Source organism: Eumetopias jubatus, unplaced genomic scaffold, assembly GCF_037043125.1.
Source record: "Eumetopias jubatus isolate StellerSeaLion01/CBP00866 unplaced genomic scaffold, mEumJub1_p1.0 scaffold_1, whole genome shotgun sequence".
In the NCBI taxonomy this organism is placed as follows: Eukaryota; Metazoa; Chordata; class Mammalia; order Carnivora; family Otariidae; genus Eumetopias; species Eumetopias jubatus.
The window spans coordinates 66,092,050-66,111,377 of NW_028274807.1; the positions used below are offsets into that span (position 1 = coordinate 66,092,050).

A 19,328-nucleotide genomic window follows, 5' to 3' on the forward strand; every position below is an offset into this window, starting at 1 on the left:
TGTTTGGATCAACCAAGAAATCAAAGAACTTAATTCATGGAAACCAATGAGAATGAAAACACATCAGTCCAAAACCTATGGGATACTGCAAAAGCGGTCCTAAAGGGGTAATACATAGCCATCCAAGCCTCACTCAAAAAAAATAGAAAAATTCCGAATTCACCAACTAACTCTACACCTTAAAGAACTACAGAAAAAGCAAGAAACGATGCCTAAGCCACGCATTAGAAGAGAAATAATTAATAGAGCAGAGATCAATGAATTGGAAACCAGAAACACAGTAGATCAGATCAATGAAACCAGAAGCTGGTTCTTTGAAAGAATTAATAAGATCAATAAACCACTGGCCAGACTTATCCAAAAGAAAAGAGAAAGGACCCAAATTAATAAAATTATGAATGAAAGGGGAGAGATCACGACTAACACCAAGGAAATAGAAACAATTATTAGAAATTACTATCAACAACTATATGCCAATAAATTAAGCAACTTGGAAGAAATGACTGTCTTCCTGGAAACCTATAAACTGCCAAGACTGGGGGCGCCTGGGTGGCTCAGTTGGTTAAGTGACTGCCTTCGGCTCAGGTCATGATCCTGGAGTCCCGGGATCGAGTCCCGCGTCGGGCTCCCTGCTCGGCAGGGAGTCTGCTTCTCCCTCTGACCCTCTTCCCTCTCGTGCTCTCTATCTCTCATTCTCTCTCTCTCAAATAAATAAAAAATCTTTAAAAAAAATAAAAAATAAAAAATAAACTGCCAAGACTGAAACAGGAAGAAACTGACAACCTGAATAGGCCAGTAACCAGTAACGAGATTGAAGCAGTGATCAAAAACCTCCCCAAAACACAAGAATCCAGGGCCTGATGGATTCCCTGGGGAATTCTACCAAACATTCAAAGAGGAAATAATACCTATTCTCCTGAAGCTGTTTCAAAAAACAGAAACAGAAGGAAAGCTTCCAAACTCATTCTATGAGGCCAGCATTACCTTAATCCCCAAACCAGGCAAAGACCCCATCAAAAAGGAGAATTTCAGACTGATATCCCTGATGAATACGGATTCCAAAATTCTCAACAAAATCCTAACAGGATCCAACACTACATTAAAAGGATCACCCACCACGACCAAGTGGGATTTATCCCCAGGATGTAAGGGTGGTTCAACATTCGCAAATCATTCAGTGTGATAGAACTCATTAATAAGAGGAGAGAGAAGAACCATATGGTCCTCTCAATTGATGCATAAAAAGCATTTGACAAAATACAGCATCCTTTCCTGATTAAAACTCCTCAGAGTATAGGGATAGAGGGAACATTCCTCAAGTTCATAAAATCCATCTATGAAAAACCCACAGCGAATATCACCCTCAATGGGAAAAGCTGAGAGCCTTTCCCTTAAGATCAGGAACACGACAAGGATACCCACTCTCACCACTATTGTCCAACATAGTACCAGAATTCCTAGCAACAGCAATCAGACAACAAAAAGAAATAAAAGGTATTCAGATTGGCAAAGAAGAAGTCTCTCTCTTTGCAGATGACATGATACTTTATGTGGAAAACCCAAAAGACTCCACCCCCAAATTACTAGAACTCATACAGCGATTCAGTAATGTGGCAGGATACAAAATCAATGCACAGAAATCCATTGCTTTCTTATACACTAACAATGCAACTGTAGAAAGAGAAATTAGAGAAACGATTCCATTTACAATAGCACCAAAACCATAAGATACCTCAGAATAATCCTAACCAAAGAGGTAAAAGATCTATACTCTAGGAACTACAGAACAGTCATGAAAGAAATTGAAGAAGACACAAAAAGATGGAAAAACATTCCATGCTCATGGATCGGAAGAAAAAACATTGTTAAAATGTCTATGCTACCCAGAGCAATCTATACCTTCAACACCATCCCAATCAAAATTCCAATGACATTTTTCGAAGGGCTGGAACAAACAATCCTAAAATTTGTATGGAATCAGAAAAGACCCTGAATCTCCAAGGAAATGTTGAAAAAGAAAAACAAAGCTGGGGGCATCATGTTGCCCGATCTCAAGCTATATTACAAAGCAGTGATCACCAAGACAGCATGGTACTGGCACAAAAACAGACATATAGACCAATGGAACAGAATAGAGAACCCAGATATGGACCCTCAACTCTATGGTCAAATAACCCTCGACAAAGCAGGAAAAAATATGCAGTGGAAAAAAGACAGTCTCTTCAATAAATGGTGCTGGGAAAATTGGACAGCCACATGCAGAAGAATGAAACTCGACCATTCTCTAACACCATACCCAAAGATAAACTCAAAATGGATGAAAGACCTCAATGTGAGACAGGAATCCATCAAAATCCTAGAGGAGAACATAGGCAGTAACCTCTTTGACATCGGCCACAGCAACTTCTTTCAAGATACATCTCCAAAACCTAGTGAAACAAAAGCAAAAATGAACTTTCGGGACTTCAAGATAAAAAGCTTCTACACAGCAAAGGAAACAGTCAACAAAGAGGCACCTACAGAATAGGAGAAGATATTTGCAAATGACACTACAGACAAAGGGCTGGTATCCAAGATCTATAAAGAAATTTTCAAACTCAGCACCCAAAAAACATATAATCAAGTCAAAAAAATAGGCAGAAGACATGAACAGACACTTCTCCAAAGAAGACATACAAATAGTTAACAGACACATGAAAAAATGTTCATCATCATTAGCCATCAGGGAAATTCAAATCAAAACCACACTGAGATACCACCTTATACCAGTTAGAATGGCAAAAATTGACAAGGCAAGAAACAACAAATTTGGAGAGGCTGTGGAGAAAGGGGAACCCTCTTACACTGTTGGTGGGAATATAAGTTGGTATAGCCACTTTGGAAAACAGTGTGGAGGTTCCTCAAAAAATTAAAAATAGAGCTACCCTATGACCCAGCAATTGCACTCCTGGGTATTTACCCCAAAGACACAGATGTAGTGAAAAGAAGGGTCATATGCACCCCAATGTTCATAGCAGCAATGTCCACAATAGTCAAACTGTGGAAAGAGCCACGATGCCCTTCAACAGATGAATGGATAAAGAAAACGTGGTCCATATATACAATGGAATATTACTCAGCCATCATAAGGATGAATACCCACCTTTTAAATCAACATGGATGGGACTGCAGATTATGCTAAGTGAAATAAGTCAAGCAGAGAAAGTCAATTATCATATGGTTTCACTTATTGTGGAACATAAGGAATAGCAGGGAGGACATTAGATGAAGGAGGGGGGGCATCAGAGGGGAGATGAACCATGAGAGACTACGGACTCTGAGAAACAAACTGAGGGTTTTAGAGGGGAGGTGGGGTGAGAGGATGGGTGAGCCCGGTGATGGGTATTAAGGAGGGCACGTACTGCATGGAGCACTGGGTGTTATACAAAAACAATGAATCGTGGATCACTACATCAAAAACGAATGACGTACTGTATGGTGACTAACATAATAAAATTAAATTAAATTTAAAAAAAATTCTAAAGCCTTTTTTTTCCACAAAAATTTTTTAAAAATCTAAATCATATGGAACCACAAAAGACCCAGAATGGACAAAGCAATCTTGAGCAAGAACAAAGCTGGAGGCATCACACTTTTGATTTCAAAATATACCATAGCTAGATGGGTGATGGGTATTAAGGAGGGTACTTGTTATGATGAGCACTGGGTACTGTATGTAAGTGATGAACCACTGAATTCTACTCCAGAAACTAATATTGCACTGTATGTTAACTACCTAAAATTTAAATTTAGAATAAAATTTTAAATAAATAAAATGGGAAAAAATACATACCATAAAGCCATGGCAATCAAAACATTAAGATATTTGCATAAAACAGTCATACAGACCAATGGAACAGTACAAACAGCCCAGAAATAAATCCATACATTTACAGCCAACTGATCTTCAAAAAAGGTGCCAAGAATACAAAATGGGAAAAGGATAGTCCCTTTAATAAATGGTGCTGAGTAAATCAGTATCCACATGCAGAAGAATGAAACTGGATCCTTATCTCACACCACATAAAAAAAAGCAATTCAAACTGTATTAAAGACTTAAATGCAAGACCTGAAACTGTAAAACTAGTAGAAGAACGCATAGGGGGAAAGCTTCTTGACACTGGTCTTGACATAATTTTTTGGATACAACCTCGAAAGTACACACAACAAAAGCAAAAAAAGACAAATGAGACTGCATCAAACTAAAAAGCTGCACAGCAAAGGAAACAGAATAAAGACAACCTACAGAATGGGAGAAAATATTTGCAAATATCTGATAAAGGATTAATATCCAAAATATATGAGAAACTCAAAACAACTCAATAGCAAGAAAATCTTATTTTAAAATGACCAAAGGAACTGGACAGACATTTCTCTGAAGAAGACATATAAATGGCCAAAAGGTATGTGAAAAAATGCGCAACACCAAAAATCATCAGGCAAATACAAATCAAAACCACAATACCACATCATACCTGTTAGAATGGCTATTATCAAAAAGACAACAGGTAACAAGCACTGGCCAGAATATGGAGAAAAGGAACCCTTGTACACTGTCGGTGGGAATATAAATTGATACAGGTATTAAAGAAAACAGTCTGAGGTTCCTCAAAAAATTAAAAATAGAACTACTATATGATCCAGCAATCCCACTTTTGGGTATATATCCAAAGGAAATGAAAACGGTATCTTAAAGAGATATCTGCAATTTCATGTTCATTGCAGCATTACTCACAAGAGCTAAAATATAGAATCATCTAAGTGTCCATTGATAGATGAACAGATAAAGAAAATATATTGTACATACACAATGGAGTATCATTCAGCCCTAAAGAAATAATGAAATCCTCTCATTTATGAGAAAATGGATGAACCTGGAGGACATTATGCTAAGTGAAAGAAATGCCAGACACAGAAAGACAAATACTGCACAATCTCACTTCTGCTGGAATCTGAAAAAGTCAGACTTGTAGAAGCAGACAGTAAAATGGTGGTTGCCAGAGAAAAGTGGGTAAGGGAAATAAAGAGATGTTTGTCAAAGGATACAAACTTTCAGTTATGCAGAAGAATAAATTCTGGGTATCTGATGTACATAGCACAGTGACTATTGGATACCTGAAATTTGCTAAGAGAGTACATCCTAAATGTTCTTACCACACACACAAAAGGGCAATTATGTGAGGTGATGGGCATTTTCCATTTTTTAATTAGCTTGACTGAGGTAATCACTTAACAATGTATATGTATAGTGAAACACTATATTGTACACCTTAAATATATACATTTTTGTCAATTATACCTCAATAAAGCTCAAAAATAACAATGACAGTATCTGCTTCCATATTAAAACATTCTTAACAAAAATTAGTAGCTAACTATAAATTTTATATACCATCTAACAGTAGGTATATATGATAGATATGTATCATATTTACTTATACACTTTGCTGAACACATGCATATGTTTTCTTTGATTTGAAACAAAACAAATTTATCAATTTACCTCCCATAGTAGAAAAACCTAGAAATGAAGAGGAAACTCAAGAAGTATTGAAAAGTTTAAAAAACCATTTTGGAAATGAAGATGAAACTAAAAATTAAAAAAAAACAGGAAAATGAATAGTCATAATAAATCATGCCTTAAGAAAAACAGAAAGTTAAGATAAAGGATAATTTTACAAATCAAAAAGGAATTACCTATAAGCTAAACGTGCAACTACCTTATGACCCAACAATTTTATCTCAGAGAAAGGAAATCTTAAATTCACACAATAACCTACACATAAGTGCTCATAGCAGCTTCGGTTGTAAGAACCCAAAACTGTAATCAGCAAAGAAGTCCTTCAACAAGAAAATGGTTAAACAAACTGTGGTACATACATACCACAGAATACTACACAGCAATAAAAAGGAACAAGCAACCCAATAATTTAGATGAGTCTCCAATTATGCTGAATAAAAAAAAAAGAAAGCCAATTTTCTATAAGTTACATACTATATAGTCCTATACCTATATAATATTTTTGGAATCACAAAATTTTAGAAATGGAAGACAGATTAGTAGTTGCCAGTGCTTAGGGAGGGGTTGGAGGTAGGAGGGTAGAAGGTGGCTAAAGTTATAAAAAAGCAACACAAGGGGTCTTTGTGGTGTTGGAACTGTTCAATATTTTAACTGTGGTGGCAGATACATGAAGCTACACAAGTAATAAAATTATGCAGAACTTACATACACACACACACACACACACACACACACACACACACGTATACGAATAAAACTGGGAATATATTGCTGTTAGTATCCTCATTGTGATATTATTCAATAGTTTTCTAAAATTTTAACCATTGAGGGAAAGAAAACAAGCTGTACAAGGGATCTCTGTTTTATTTTATTACAACTGCATATGACTCTATAATCATCTCAATTTTTAGAAAGAAAGAGAAAGAAAAATAAATGAACTAAATACAATGCGATGTCCTACAATTTGATCCTGGAATAGTTAATGGAGAAACTAATGGAATTTGAAGAAAATATGGAGTTTAGCTATGAATCAATACTGGTTTCTTAGTTTTGACAAATGTACTTTGCTAATGTAACATGTCAACATTAGGGAATACTGGGTCAGGAGTATACTGAACTCTAAACTATCTTTGCATATTTTCTATAGTAAACCTAAAATTATTCCTAATAATTTATTTAAAAAAAATTTTTAAAGTCAGGCCATAAAAAAGGAATCAGGAGAAAGTGATAAAGATTGATGATAATCAATGTTGGAGAGTCAAATTATCTGAAGAAAACCAAAGCAAAGTTACAGAAAAAAAAAAAACCAAAAAAACAAAACTGAATAACTGAAATTTTAAATTCCTGAAGTTTGAAGCTACATATTGAAAAAGCCCAGGGCGCCTGGGTGGCTCAGTTGGTTACGCGACTGCCTTCGGCTCGGGTCATGATCCCGGAGTCCCGGGATCGAGTCCCGCATCAGGCTCCCTGCTCAGCACGGAGTCTGCTTCTCCCTCTGACCCTCTTCCCTCTCGTGCTCTCTCTCTTTCTCTCTCTCTCAAATAAATAAATAAAATCTTTAAAAAAAAAAAAAAGAAGAAAAAGCCCACCATGTAGCAGAGAGTATCAACCCAGAATGATCAATAAGACATTCCTATAAAATTAATGGACTTAAAAATAATCCTTTGAGATTTAGGCCAAAACATCATGTGTAAAATTAAAAAAAAAAAAAAAGAAAAGAAAGAAAGAAAAGAAGACTACTCTCAGACTTTTCAACAGCAATGTTTTTGCCAGAAAAAAACTGGAGTTACAGATTTGAGATATTCAAGGAAAGAAAATGTGAGCCAAGGATTTTATTTTCAGCAAAAATGACCTTCAGGTATAAAAAGCACAGAGAGAATGTTAAAAGCAAGCAAGAAAATTCATGAACATTTTTCCCAAGAGCTTTTCCTAAGCCATCTATTAAAGAGAAAGCTTGAGACAACCAAAATGACTAAAGAAACATCATCATGGAGCACCTGGGTGGCTCAGTCAGTTAAGCATCTGCCTTTGGGGCAGGTCATGATCCCAGGGTCCTGGGATAGAACCCTGCATCAGACTCCCTGCTCAGCAGGGAGTCTGCTTCTCCCTCACTCTCTCCTTCTGTTTGTACTCTCTTGCTCTCATGCTCTCTCTCTCTCTTCCAAATAAATAAATAAATCTGCAAAAAAAAAAAAAAGAAACATCATCATAAAGACTGGTGGTAAGCACTAAATATAGTTACTTGTAGAACTAAGACTGGGATGGAGAGAACATAATATTTAATGATTATATGCTCTGACAATACACAGAGCTACTATAAAGAAAAACTGGGAAGAATGTGAATAACACATGAAAAAATACCTTTTAGAACTGTTTTCAATAACCAAAATCAGTGGTGGTTGTATCAGTATTGTTATTCCTTGACAATTTGTATGTGTCATGTGGAATTAAAGTAAATGAGCAATTAACGGGCATAGTAATTCTATCAGATCAGATTTTCAGTAAGAAAAAAGGAAATACAGGTATAAACCAGAAGAAATTAAGAACCTAAAGATAAAAACTGATCTTGAATTTGAGTTGAAAGTATCAGTATGAACTTACAAGGTATTTTTACTTTAGTACATCTATTTTCCTAGCTCTGTCCACTGAGAAGGCTTAAAAATAATGACAAACTAAGAAGCAATGAACAACATCTCTAGTGCTAGACTGGGGTCTTGCAATACTATTACATTTCAAAGTCTGTCTGCCAAATACGCATTACTGAATAAGATAAAAAGCTCTTCAAATGAAAAATGGGTTAATTTTCTCACATAATTGCTTAAAAATATGTATATCTGAAGAAAGATCACTGTTAAGGATGTACCATTTCAGGTCAAAGTAAAAGGGGTTTCTCATAGATTGATTCTATAATCCAAGAGGTCCATGAGAAAGCAGGTCATATAGTGGAAAGAACATCGAATCAGGAGCCAGGAACTGAGCTTTCAGTTCTGGCTTCAACAGAAAGAGGCTGTACTCTGCCGGGTAAGTTACTTTACAGTTTCCTTAACTCCAAATGAAGAAGACTGAGAAGAAGCACTCTAATGACCAGTATTATGACTCCATGATTCAAGAGTGATTTGTATAGCTGTTGACATAAAAGGAATAATATGGAAATTACATTTGGGAAGGGCATCTCAAGCACAGTTAAGTGCTTTAGGTAATTCGAAGGTTGAGAACTAGAGGGCAAAAGAGACACTAAGTAGTCATGCTTAAGCTAAATGAAGGAGATGGATCTCCCCCTCTTTTTAGAAGCTCACGATAGGACAAAAATGGACAAATGCATATATAAAAATTAGTAAAGGGAAAAATACTCATGTTCACAGTAGTAAATTCATGTAAGGAATATATGTGACTGTTGGACAAAAAATGCTCTTGCTACTGTTTTATAAAGCACAGAATCATGAGTACCAACTTGGGAAAAGAAAAAAATAAAGGGCTTCAAGCCAAGGCCAACCTTCAATAAAACACTTAGGCAAATAAAACAATCTTCCAAAGTCATTGCTGACCACACCTTCCACAAATGCTGCCACAGGATCTCAACACTTGTATGTTGAGGTGGCACCTGGAATCTAGTAAGTATTATTGTCTCACAGTCTTCACTGCTTGCTATAAATAATTATTTTGAAAATACCCACTTGGCAGGGAGCATAATGCCAGGAGCCACAAAAATATAAAAAGAAATATAAGGCATGTCCCTAAGCACAGAGAACTTAGTACAAAGGCATGGAAAAATAAAGGAAATTGGGGCGCCTGGGTGGCCCAGTCGTTGGGCATCTGCCTTCGGCTCAGGTCATGATCCTAGGGTCCTGGGATCGAGCCCCACATCGGACTCCCTGCTCCACGGGAAGCCTGCTTCTCCTTCTCTCACTCCCCCTGCTTGTGTTCCCTCTCTCGCTGTCTCTCTCTCTGTCAAATAAATAAATAAAAATCTTTAAAAAATAAATAAATAAAAATTTTTTAAAAAAAGGAAATAACTAAAGACAGTGCATGCCTGGGTGCACATCTGTTTGCTTTGGAATTTAAATCACATGTTTTTCCACAGAAACAACACAGAAAATGATGAAATCTCCAAGCCACTCCTCTAATTTATTTAATGCGTACTTGGTTGAGCTGCAGTAGTTTTCCTTTATTTTCAATGTGATTCTCAATCAGTTTGAGGAGCTAAGAGGAAATGGTGCTATATAGCAGGGGAAAATCATATCCAATATTATGACATAATTTTACAATTACAAAATGTAAAGCTAATTTTCATGACACAAAAAACTATTTTCATTAACAAATTTAAAAGTAAATGGTAGCTAATAATTTATATACACAGCACTGTGCACTAAGTAGTTGCAATAGCTTTACATATAAAAACTTAATCTCATTACTTTTTTTATTATTAAAACAAACCCAACAGGAGGTACTATCAATATCCCCAGTTTTAAGATGAATAAACTACAACATAAGGGAGATTAATTTGACTAGTCACAGAGCTCCATAAAGCTTCTTGGTTGGAAGAGATACACAAAAGATAATCTATGTTCTCAGTAACCTCATCACCCAACATTCTTCACTGGGGCTGAAAATAGAGCTGGGGCCATGAGAGCACTCATATACTTACATATAGTTCTATAAGCACTCTTTTTCGAGCAGTACATAAACTAAAATAAAATGATTCAGAGTGGTATGGCCCAAAGAATCCCACGTTTATACCACAGCTATGTTCACACAAGGACACAAGGATATATGTACATGAATGTACAGCAGTGTCTGTGATGGTTAATAACTGAATACAATCCGATGTCCAATAGGGGACATGCTAAATACATATTTATATTTCTGCAGGGAATGCTGTATAGGTTTTTAAAAGAATGAGGTAGTTTAGGGATGCCTGGGTGGCTCAGTCAGGTAAGCGTCTGCCTTCGGCTCAGGTCATGATCCCAGGGTCCCGGGATGGAGTCCCGAACTGGGCTCCCTGCTCAACAGGGAGTCTGCTTCTCCCCCTGCCTGCTCCCCCTGCTTGTGCACTCACTCTCTCTCTCTAACAAATAAATAAATAAAATCTTTTAGAAAAAAATAAAAGGGATGCTATTTGAAAAAAAAAAAGAATGGGGTAGTTTAATACTTATGGACAGAGAAAAATATCTTAATATAGTACCAAGTGGCAAAAGAAAGGTGGAGAACAGTATGTGTATCATGATTCCACTTGTGGGAGAGAAAAAGGAGGAGGATATATATATATGATACTCTGATCATACATGCATCATATATATGATCAGAAAGTTTCTTAAGAAAACAAGAAATTATCTACAGTGCTTTACTTCTGCAAAGTGGGGAATAGGGAAAAAGGCCAGTACCTAGAGGACAAAGAGATTTTTGTTGTTATATTATATCCTTTTTTACTGAATTTCATTTTACCAAAAATACATATTGCTATTTTTACATGGCTTAATTAAAAATATAGTATTATTGAGCCTAGCCTCCTTTTACATAGAGGTTCCTAACAACAGACTGGTATGTAATGATCAGTGATGAGATGCGTTCCAAGAGATTCATTCCTAATATTTTTTAACCAAGAGAAGTTTATGAATGATTTATTATTTTTATAAATAAGTAAAATCAATATCCCTTTAATTAATCCATTAATGCAAAGGGGGAAAAAGGAGGGGGGCCTTTAAGAGTCAAACAGAAGGGGAAAACAAATTACCTCCTAAAGATGGTTTTTAGGAGGTTCTATTCCAGAAGAATGGGGGTCCTCAAAAAAAAGGTTCCCCCATCCAGCCTGAAGGTCCTTAGAAATGTAAACAGCCTTCTTGTAAAATAAGTAAACAAGTTATGTAGTCATAGAGAGTAGGCAAGAACTTATTTTTCACCCTTTTAAATACGTTTTTGTATATGTTTACTGTGCTATGCACACCGTTATACATAATCAAATATAACATATTTGGAATATGCTTGCTCAAAAATGTTTTACTGATAGGGTGTGCAAAAATGTTTGGGAACTACTGATATGGTTAAACAAATGTAATGCAGTGAAGAGGAAAGCATTAGATGTTCATTCCATGGTCAAGGGCTGAAAACTAAAAGCTGTGAAACGATCAGTGTCTAATGTTTGCAACTTTTTAGTTCTCTTCAACTTTTTCCTATATCTATTCCATGACCAAATCCTGCCATTTCCAGCTTAACATTTACTGGGTTTGACTATTCATAGTCATTCTGACCATACAAATTTAATTACTTCATGTTTCTGGAAAGGCCTAGGAGCCTTTCTGTAAAAAGTACTCCACTGCCATCTTGAAAAGAACTGTAAGATTCTTTAAAAGCTAGGAAAGCTTCCAACTATCGCCAAAGGTGAAAGTACTTATCCAGTGACTTTAAATATCTCTGTCCCACACTTAAACCGTCCTTTCCCCCACAGACCAACTGGAACTCTTTAAATAAGTCAGACAATTATATTCCTCATTTGTCAAGGGACTCACCCTCCCCTTCCCCCCTACACAGCACTGCCGTTAAGCACATAAATATCCTGCACATCACCAAATCCAGTTCTTTTTCCTCCAGAACTTTCTTCAGGGTTCCCTTTCCTCTAACTGCCTGCCCACCTCTGATTCCTGGGATTTAAGAGCTGATGGCATCGCCAAAATCATTCTTCTCTCCCAATCTCACCAGGAATTCATTAGCAGGATCGTCTGACAGGCCCCCTTTTTGTGTTATAACTCCACTGTTTCTGTGATCTCCGCCTTCAGGAACATTGACTGCTTTGGGTCCCGCCTCCCTTTCCGGGCACTAAGTTTGTTTAGGGCCTGAGCGCAGGGGCCGGGCAGGTTCTCTCCGACGTCAGCTACTGCGTACCTATAGGGCGGCCTAAGCAGGCCGCTCAGGGAACAAGGCCGAGCAGACAGGACTGACGGGAGAGCATTCTCCGTCGCTCCCGGAGAAGAAAGGTCCTGGGCAGGGGGCAGACCGCGCATACGTGCCCCGAGGCCGCGAAGGCAGACCCGAAGCCCCTTGACGGGGCCAGCTTGCTAGTGAGCAACTAGAACTAGGCCTGGTAGGTGAAGGGAGGCGTGTGTAGGGCCGAATCCCGGACTGAATCAGGAAGAGGAGGGCCAGGGATGGGACCCGAGTGTGGCCGCTTCGGCAACCCCTGCGCAGGGGGGGACCGTGAAAAGACTCAAGGAAGGGAGGAGTTGGGGAATATCCCTCACTCACCTGGAAGAGGCTGAGGCCGGAGGCACCAGCTGCCCCCTTCCAAATTTAAGCCACGTCAGCTCGGGAATCCCGTCCGCGACACCTACCACCGCCGCGCCCGGTCAAGGGACTCAACCACTCGCAGTTGGGACGGAAGATGGGATTAGGACATGAACCAATCCGGGCTATCGGCAGAGCGTCACCAGGGAGACCAGGCACGCCTTGTTTGTAACTAACTCATCAACGATGACGGAAACCAATCAACGCCAGGAAATTCTCTGCTTCCTCAAAGAAAGAGCCAATGGTCTCTTAACAGTGGAGGAGGGGCGGAGTCAGACGTGAGCAAGTGTTCCGGAAGAAGATCTGCGGAAGGACCGGAAATGCCGGGAGGGTGGGCCTTCTGCGGTGGGTCAGGTGTTAGTGTGAAGTAGGTGGGCCGCTGGGTTCCAGGTCGTCTGCGGTGCTGATGGTGACTGACCCAGACTACGGCTTGGGCTTTTGCGGAGCCCCGTACTGCGAGTACCAGGTGTCAAAGGATTGTTGAATGAGCTGTGAGAAGGGAGTGGGGATATGGGTTTTGCTCTTATAATCGTAAAATATTAAGAGCCCGAAAGTAGGTCGTCTAATATGATTTTTTCATTTTACTGATAAAAAATGAGAACCGGATTAAAGTGAGTCACCCAAAGACAGATAGCGACTTAATGATTAGAACTCGGACTAGAACCTGGCGGCTTTATGAAAGAGAATCTGAGATGTCTCTAAGGACATGAGTGGGAGAATAGTGAATACTACTAGAAAAGTGCCTCTGTGGAAGTGGCGTTTGAGCTGGGACTTAAGCAAAAGGTGAGATTTGAGGGCCCAGGTCTGGAATGGGAGACAGAAGCTCCAGTAATAGCCACCGAAATCATGTATGCTCTCTTTAAGGCCAAAGGAAAGGGGGGAAAGCCAGCTCCCTTGACTTAAGGCCCTCTTGACAATAAGACTGTTTTAATTTATTGCTAGCCCACTATATGTATCCTCACCCTAATGCTTACATAACTCTTTGAGATTCAAACATCAGCTCACTAAGGCCTTCGCTGGCTACTCACCTTTCATAGCAGTCCCCTGCATGTACAATACCCTATCTCTGCTTATGTTTTCCCTAAGTACTTTGCCATCTTTATTTCATTTATCTTTATTTTCTCTCTCCTCACTAAATTATTACTTCCAAAAGACAGGAATTTTTGCTTCTTGATCTCAGCTATATCTCCAGATCCAAGAACAGTATGCAGGAGAGCACTCAGTATCTTTTGAATCTGTGAAGTACATATGATTATCACCATCTTACATTGGACACAGTATTCAAGACAATAAGGCTGAAAAGATTAAGTAATTCGCATAAATTCACATAATGAGGGGCAGAGCCAGGATTTGAAGTTACTATCAAATGCCAAAGCTGCAGTACTTTGTCAGTACATTATATTCTCATATCCCTGATTGTACCCACTCAGCAAAGCCTGGATCAGTGCAACCACCAGTCTTGGCTCCTACCTTTGGAGTGCAGAATGCTGCAGGAGAAAATTTGACATCAGGGAGATGGTTACTTCTACGCATTCAGTTTCCATTCTTCACTCCATCCTCAGCACATTCCCAAATCTTTGGTGTTTATTCAGCTTCCTCTTCCATTTCCCACAACAGTGATTCAAACCTTTAACACCCTCTTACCATTCCCAGCAGATGAATTTACTTTTATCTCAGAGAAAATAGAAACCACCTGACTGGAGTCCTACTGAGTTACGCCTTTACACAAACATTGTCTTTCTCCATACTTCCTTGTTTCCACATTCAGCCTTAGAACAGAACAGATCTAGCAGTTTTAACATAATGAAATTTTCTTATGGGAAAAAAGATTAGAAAATTGTCTATATAGTGGGACGCCTGGGTGGCTCAAGCGGCTGCCTTCGGCCCGGGTCATGATCCCAGAGTCCTTGGATCGAGTCCCACATCAGGCTCCTTGCTCAGGAGGGAGCCTGCTTCTCCCTCTCTCTCCTTATGCTTGTGTTCTCTCTGTCAAATAAATAAAGTCTTTAAAAAAAAAATGTCTGTATAGTAAGTAGGTCTTCTTAAGGCCCTGCCTTTCATTCTTGGGTCAGCACAGACTGGTCATTCAGTGAGAATTACAGTGAACACTAGGCAATTGAAGGAATAATAGTACTGGGTGGAGGTTAAAGAGCTGAACTGAGTTTTTTTTCAAAGGGTACTGAAAGACTGGAAATTATTTAGAATGCAATTTAATGAAAGGAGTTTAGGCCCTGAGAGAGTGATTAAGATAATAAAAGATAACTAGGAGCTGACCCATCAGATAAGAGGGAAAAGAACAGTGGAGGCAAATGGAGCAGCATGTGCATGGACTGTTTGAGGAAAGACATGAGTGAGTAATATGAACAGGTAGACAAGGAGTAGGTCATGACGTGGTGTGTGATATTTTATGGTAAGGGGTTTGGATATTATTCTGAACTCTAGAGCAGTTAGGGACTGCAGAAATCACAGAAGGGACAAAGTTAGTTGTCCCTTACAGAGTGACCATTCCTCAAGAGTTCAGTGAGAACAGTTTGGGGGACAGGAAATGTCACATCCTCTCTGATTTACTATTGCCCAGTTCCCTCTTGGTCTTCTTTTTTCCAGTTCTTTCCTCCTCATTCTTACCTTCCCTTATGCCAAATACAAATTTATGCCAAAAGTTTCATACAGTCTTGTTTATTAATGTATTCTCCATACCTAAGGTAATATCTTCAACAGAGTACATGTTCAGTAAATAATTGTTAAATGAATAAATGTTTAAATTCCTAAGAATCTGATATTTAACTGCCAATCTTAAAATCTGAAAGAAAGAAGAATTTCTTGAGAAATATAGGATAAATAAATATATAAACAAAAAATATAAAATTGGGGTGCCTGGGTGGCTCAGTCAGTTAAGAGTCTGCCTTTGGGGCTTCTGGGTGGCTCAGTCGTTAAGTGTCTGCCTTCGGTTCCGGTCATGATCCCAGAGTCCCGGGATCAAGCCCCTCATTGGGCTCTCTGCTCTGCAGGAGGCCCGCTTCTCCCTCTCCCACTCCCCCTGCTTGTGTTCCCTCTCTCGCTGTGTCTCTATCAAATAAATAAATAAAATCTCTAAAAAAAAAAAAAGAGTCTGCCTTTGGCTCAAGTCATGATCTCAGGGTCCTGGGATCAAGCCCTGCATCAGGCTCCCTGCTCAGTGGGAAGTCTGCTTCTCCCTCTCGCTCATCCTCTCTCAGATAAATAAATTTTAAAAAATCCTCTCTGGGGGACAATAATTTGAAAAATACATATAAAATCACACAATTACGCCAATCAAAGAAGAAAAAATTTGACACAATTCAAGAGCCATTCATACAAAAAAACCATCAGAAAACTAGGAATAGAGGGAACTGCTTCAATCTGATAAAGAACATCTACAAAAATCCCACAGCTAACATCATTCTTACTGGTAAAAAAAAAAAAAAAGAAATTCTTTCCCTAATACTAGGAACATGGCAAGGGTGTCCTCTCTCACCACTCCTGTTCAACATTTTACTGGAATTCCTATCTAATGTAAAACAAGATATACAGATTGGGAAGAAATAAAATTCTTTGTAGAACATGAGTATATATGTAGAAAAATCCCTAATAAACTAAAAAATAAAAAGCAACAACAAAACCCACACCTGGAATTAATAAGCAATTATAGTAAGGTTGCAGGATAAAAGGTTAATGTACAAAAATCAATTGCTTTTCGATATGCTAACAATGAACAATTGGAATTTGAAATTAAAAACAATGCTATTTATATTAGCACCGAAAGCAAGACATGCATAAATCTAACAAAACATACAGAATCTATATGAGAGAAACTATAAAACTGATGAAAGACATAAAGCATCTAAATAAATAGAAATATTTCATGTTCATGGATAAGAACAGTAAGATTGGTCATAGATTCAACATGATCCAAACTGAAATCCCAGCAAGTTATTTTGTGAATATCAAAAAAAACTAATTCTACAGTTTATATGGGAAGAAAAATCTGGAATAACCAACAGAATACAGAATAAAGGAGAAAAAGTTGGAGGAGACATGGCAGGGAGAAGAAGGAGGAGGAAAAAGTTGGGGGACTGGCACTAGCTGACTTCAAGACTTACTATAAAGCTATAGTAATCAAGACAGTGTGGTAATGGAGAAAGAATAGATCAACAGAACAGAATAGAGAGCCCCAAAATAGACCTACACAAATATAGCCAACTGAGCTTTGATGAAGGAGCAAAGGCAATTCAGTGGAGAAATGTCTTTTCAATAAATGGTACTGGAACCAGTACCCAGATGCAAAATGAATAGGACTTATACCTTTCACAAAAATAAACGCAAATGTATTACAGACCTAAATGTAAACTGCAAAGCTATAAAAATTTTAGAATATAAGAGAAAATCTAGATGACTTTGGATTTGGCAATGACTTTTTAAATACAACACCAAAAGCATGGTTCATGGGAGGCTGTGTATGTGTGTATGTCGGGGGGTGGTGATCTGATAAGTTGGACTTGATTAAAATGAAAATCTTTTGAAAGGCTCTGCTAAGAGAACGAAAAGACAAACCACAGATTGGGAGAAAATAACTTGCAGAACACCTATCTGGTAAAGGACTAGTGTCCAAAATATACAAAGAACTCCTAAAACTCAACAATAAGAAAACAATCCAATTAAAAAGTAAGCAAAAGATCTCAACAGCCACCTCACCAAAGAAGATATATAGATGGAAAATAAGCATATAAAAAGATGCTGAATATCCTATGTAGATATATAGATGGAAAATAAGCATATAAAAAGATGCTGAATATCCTATGTCACTAGGGAATTGCAAATTAAAATAACAATGAGATACCACCACATACTTACTAGAAACACAAAAATTCAAAACACTGGCAACATCAAATGCTGGCAAGGATGTGGAGCAGCAGGAACTCTCATTTACTGCTGGTGGGAATGCAAAATGGTACTGCCACTTTGGAAAACGATTTGGCAGTTTCTTATAAAGCTAAACATAGTATCCATACTATCCATACCATACTATCCAGCAAACATGCTTCTAAGTATTTACTCTTATCAGTGAAAACTTACATCTACACAAAAACTTTCACATAAATGTTTATAGAAGCTTTATTTATAATTTCCCAAACCTAGAAATAACCAAGATGTCCTTCAGTAGGTGAGTGGATAAACTGTGGTACATACATACAATGGAATATCATTCAGCGATAAAAAAAAAAAAAGGATTGAGCTATTAAGCCACAAAAAGACATGAGGAAACTTAAATGTGTATTTCTAAGTGAAAGAAGCCAGTCTAAAAAGGCTATATACTGTATGATCCAACAATACAACAATCTTAAAAAGGCAAAACTAGAGATAGTAAAAAGATCAATGGATGGCAGGGGTTTGGAGGGGCAGGAAGGAATTAATGGGTAGAGCACAGGGGGATATTTTAAGACAGTGAAACTATTCTGTATGATACATAATGATGGATACATGACATTCCTTTGTCAAAATTGATAGAATTATATAACACAAAGAGTGAGCTTTAATGTAAACTATGAACTTTAGTTAATAATGTATTGATATTTCTTCATCAGTTGCAACAAATGTACCACACTAATGCAAGATGTTAATAAAAGGAGAAACTGCTGGGTGATGGTAAGATGGGGGGTGAGTATATGAAACTGTATATTTCTCAATTTTTTCTGTACATCTAAAATTACTAAAAAAAAAGGAGTGTGTGTGTGTGTGTGTGTGTGTGTGTGTGTGTACACATTATCAAATTTGGCTTAAAAAAAAGTAGAAAACCCTGGCAGCCCATTACCATAGAGAAAAAATTGAGAAGTTGTTAATTTTTCTTGAAATAACTATACTTTTTCAGCCCAGACAGTTTTACAGAGAAATGCTTTTGGCATTTCCAATGAACGAATACTTCCTATGCTAGATAATCCACACAGAGTATAGAAACATGGTACTTCTAGCTAATTTTTAAAAACTAGCATAATTCATATATATATAAAGGAATATCAATCATAAAAAAGAATCAATCATAAAAAAATGATCTTGCCATTTGTGACATGAACGGACCTAGAGGGTATCATGCTAAGTGAAATAAGTCAGAGAAAGATAAATACCATATGAGTTCACTTGTATGTGGAATCTAAAAAACAAAACAAATGAACAAACAAACAAAAAGCAGAAACAGATCCACAAATACAGAGAACAAACTGATGGTTGCCAGAGGAGGAGAGATGGGTGGAGGTGGGCAAAATGGTTGAAGGGAAGTAGGAGGTACAGGCTTCCAGTTATGGAATGAATAATTCATGGGGAAAAAAGGTACAGCAGAGGGAATATAGTCAATGGTATTGTAATAGTGTTGTATGGTGACAGATGGTGACTAGTGGTGAGCACAGCATAACATATAGAGTTGTTGAATCACTATGTTGTATACCTGAAACTAATGTAACATTCTGTGTCAACTCTACTACAA

The 19,328-nt window shown here is 37.8% G+C and overlaps 1 protein-coding gene across 5 annotated transcripts in view; it reads right to left on the reverse strand.

The window, feature by feature from the left end:
* Window positions 1–12,977, reverse strand: part of GOLGB1 (golgin B1) — a 98,476-nt gene extending 85,499 nt beyond the window's left edge. For 3 of the 5 annotated variants that reach the window (XM_028110526.2, XM_028110527.2, XM_028110525.2), the window contains exon 1: window positions 12,797–12,956. The gene's annotated coding sequence lies outside the window, so the exon portion shown is untranslated. Of the gene's footprint in view, window positions 1–12,796 lie in introns of all 5 variants that reach the window. The other 2 variants (XM_028110524.2, XM_028110528.2) reach the window with 2 other exon arrangements.
* Between the last annotated feature and the right edge of the window lie 6,351 nt (window positions 12,978–19,328).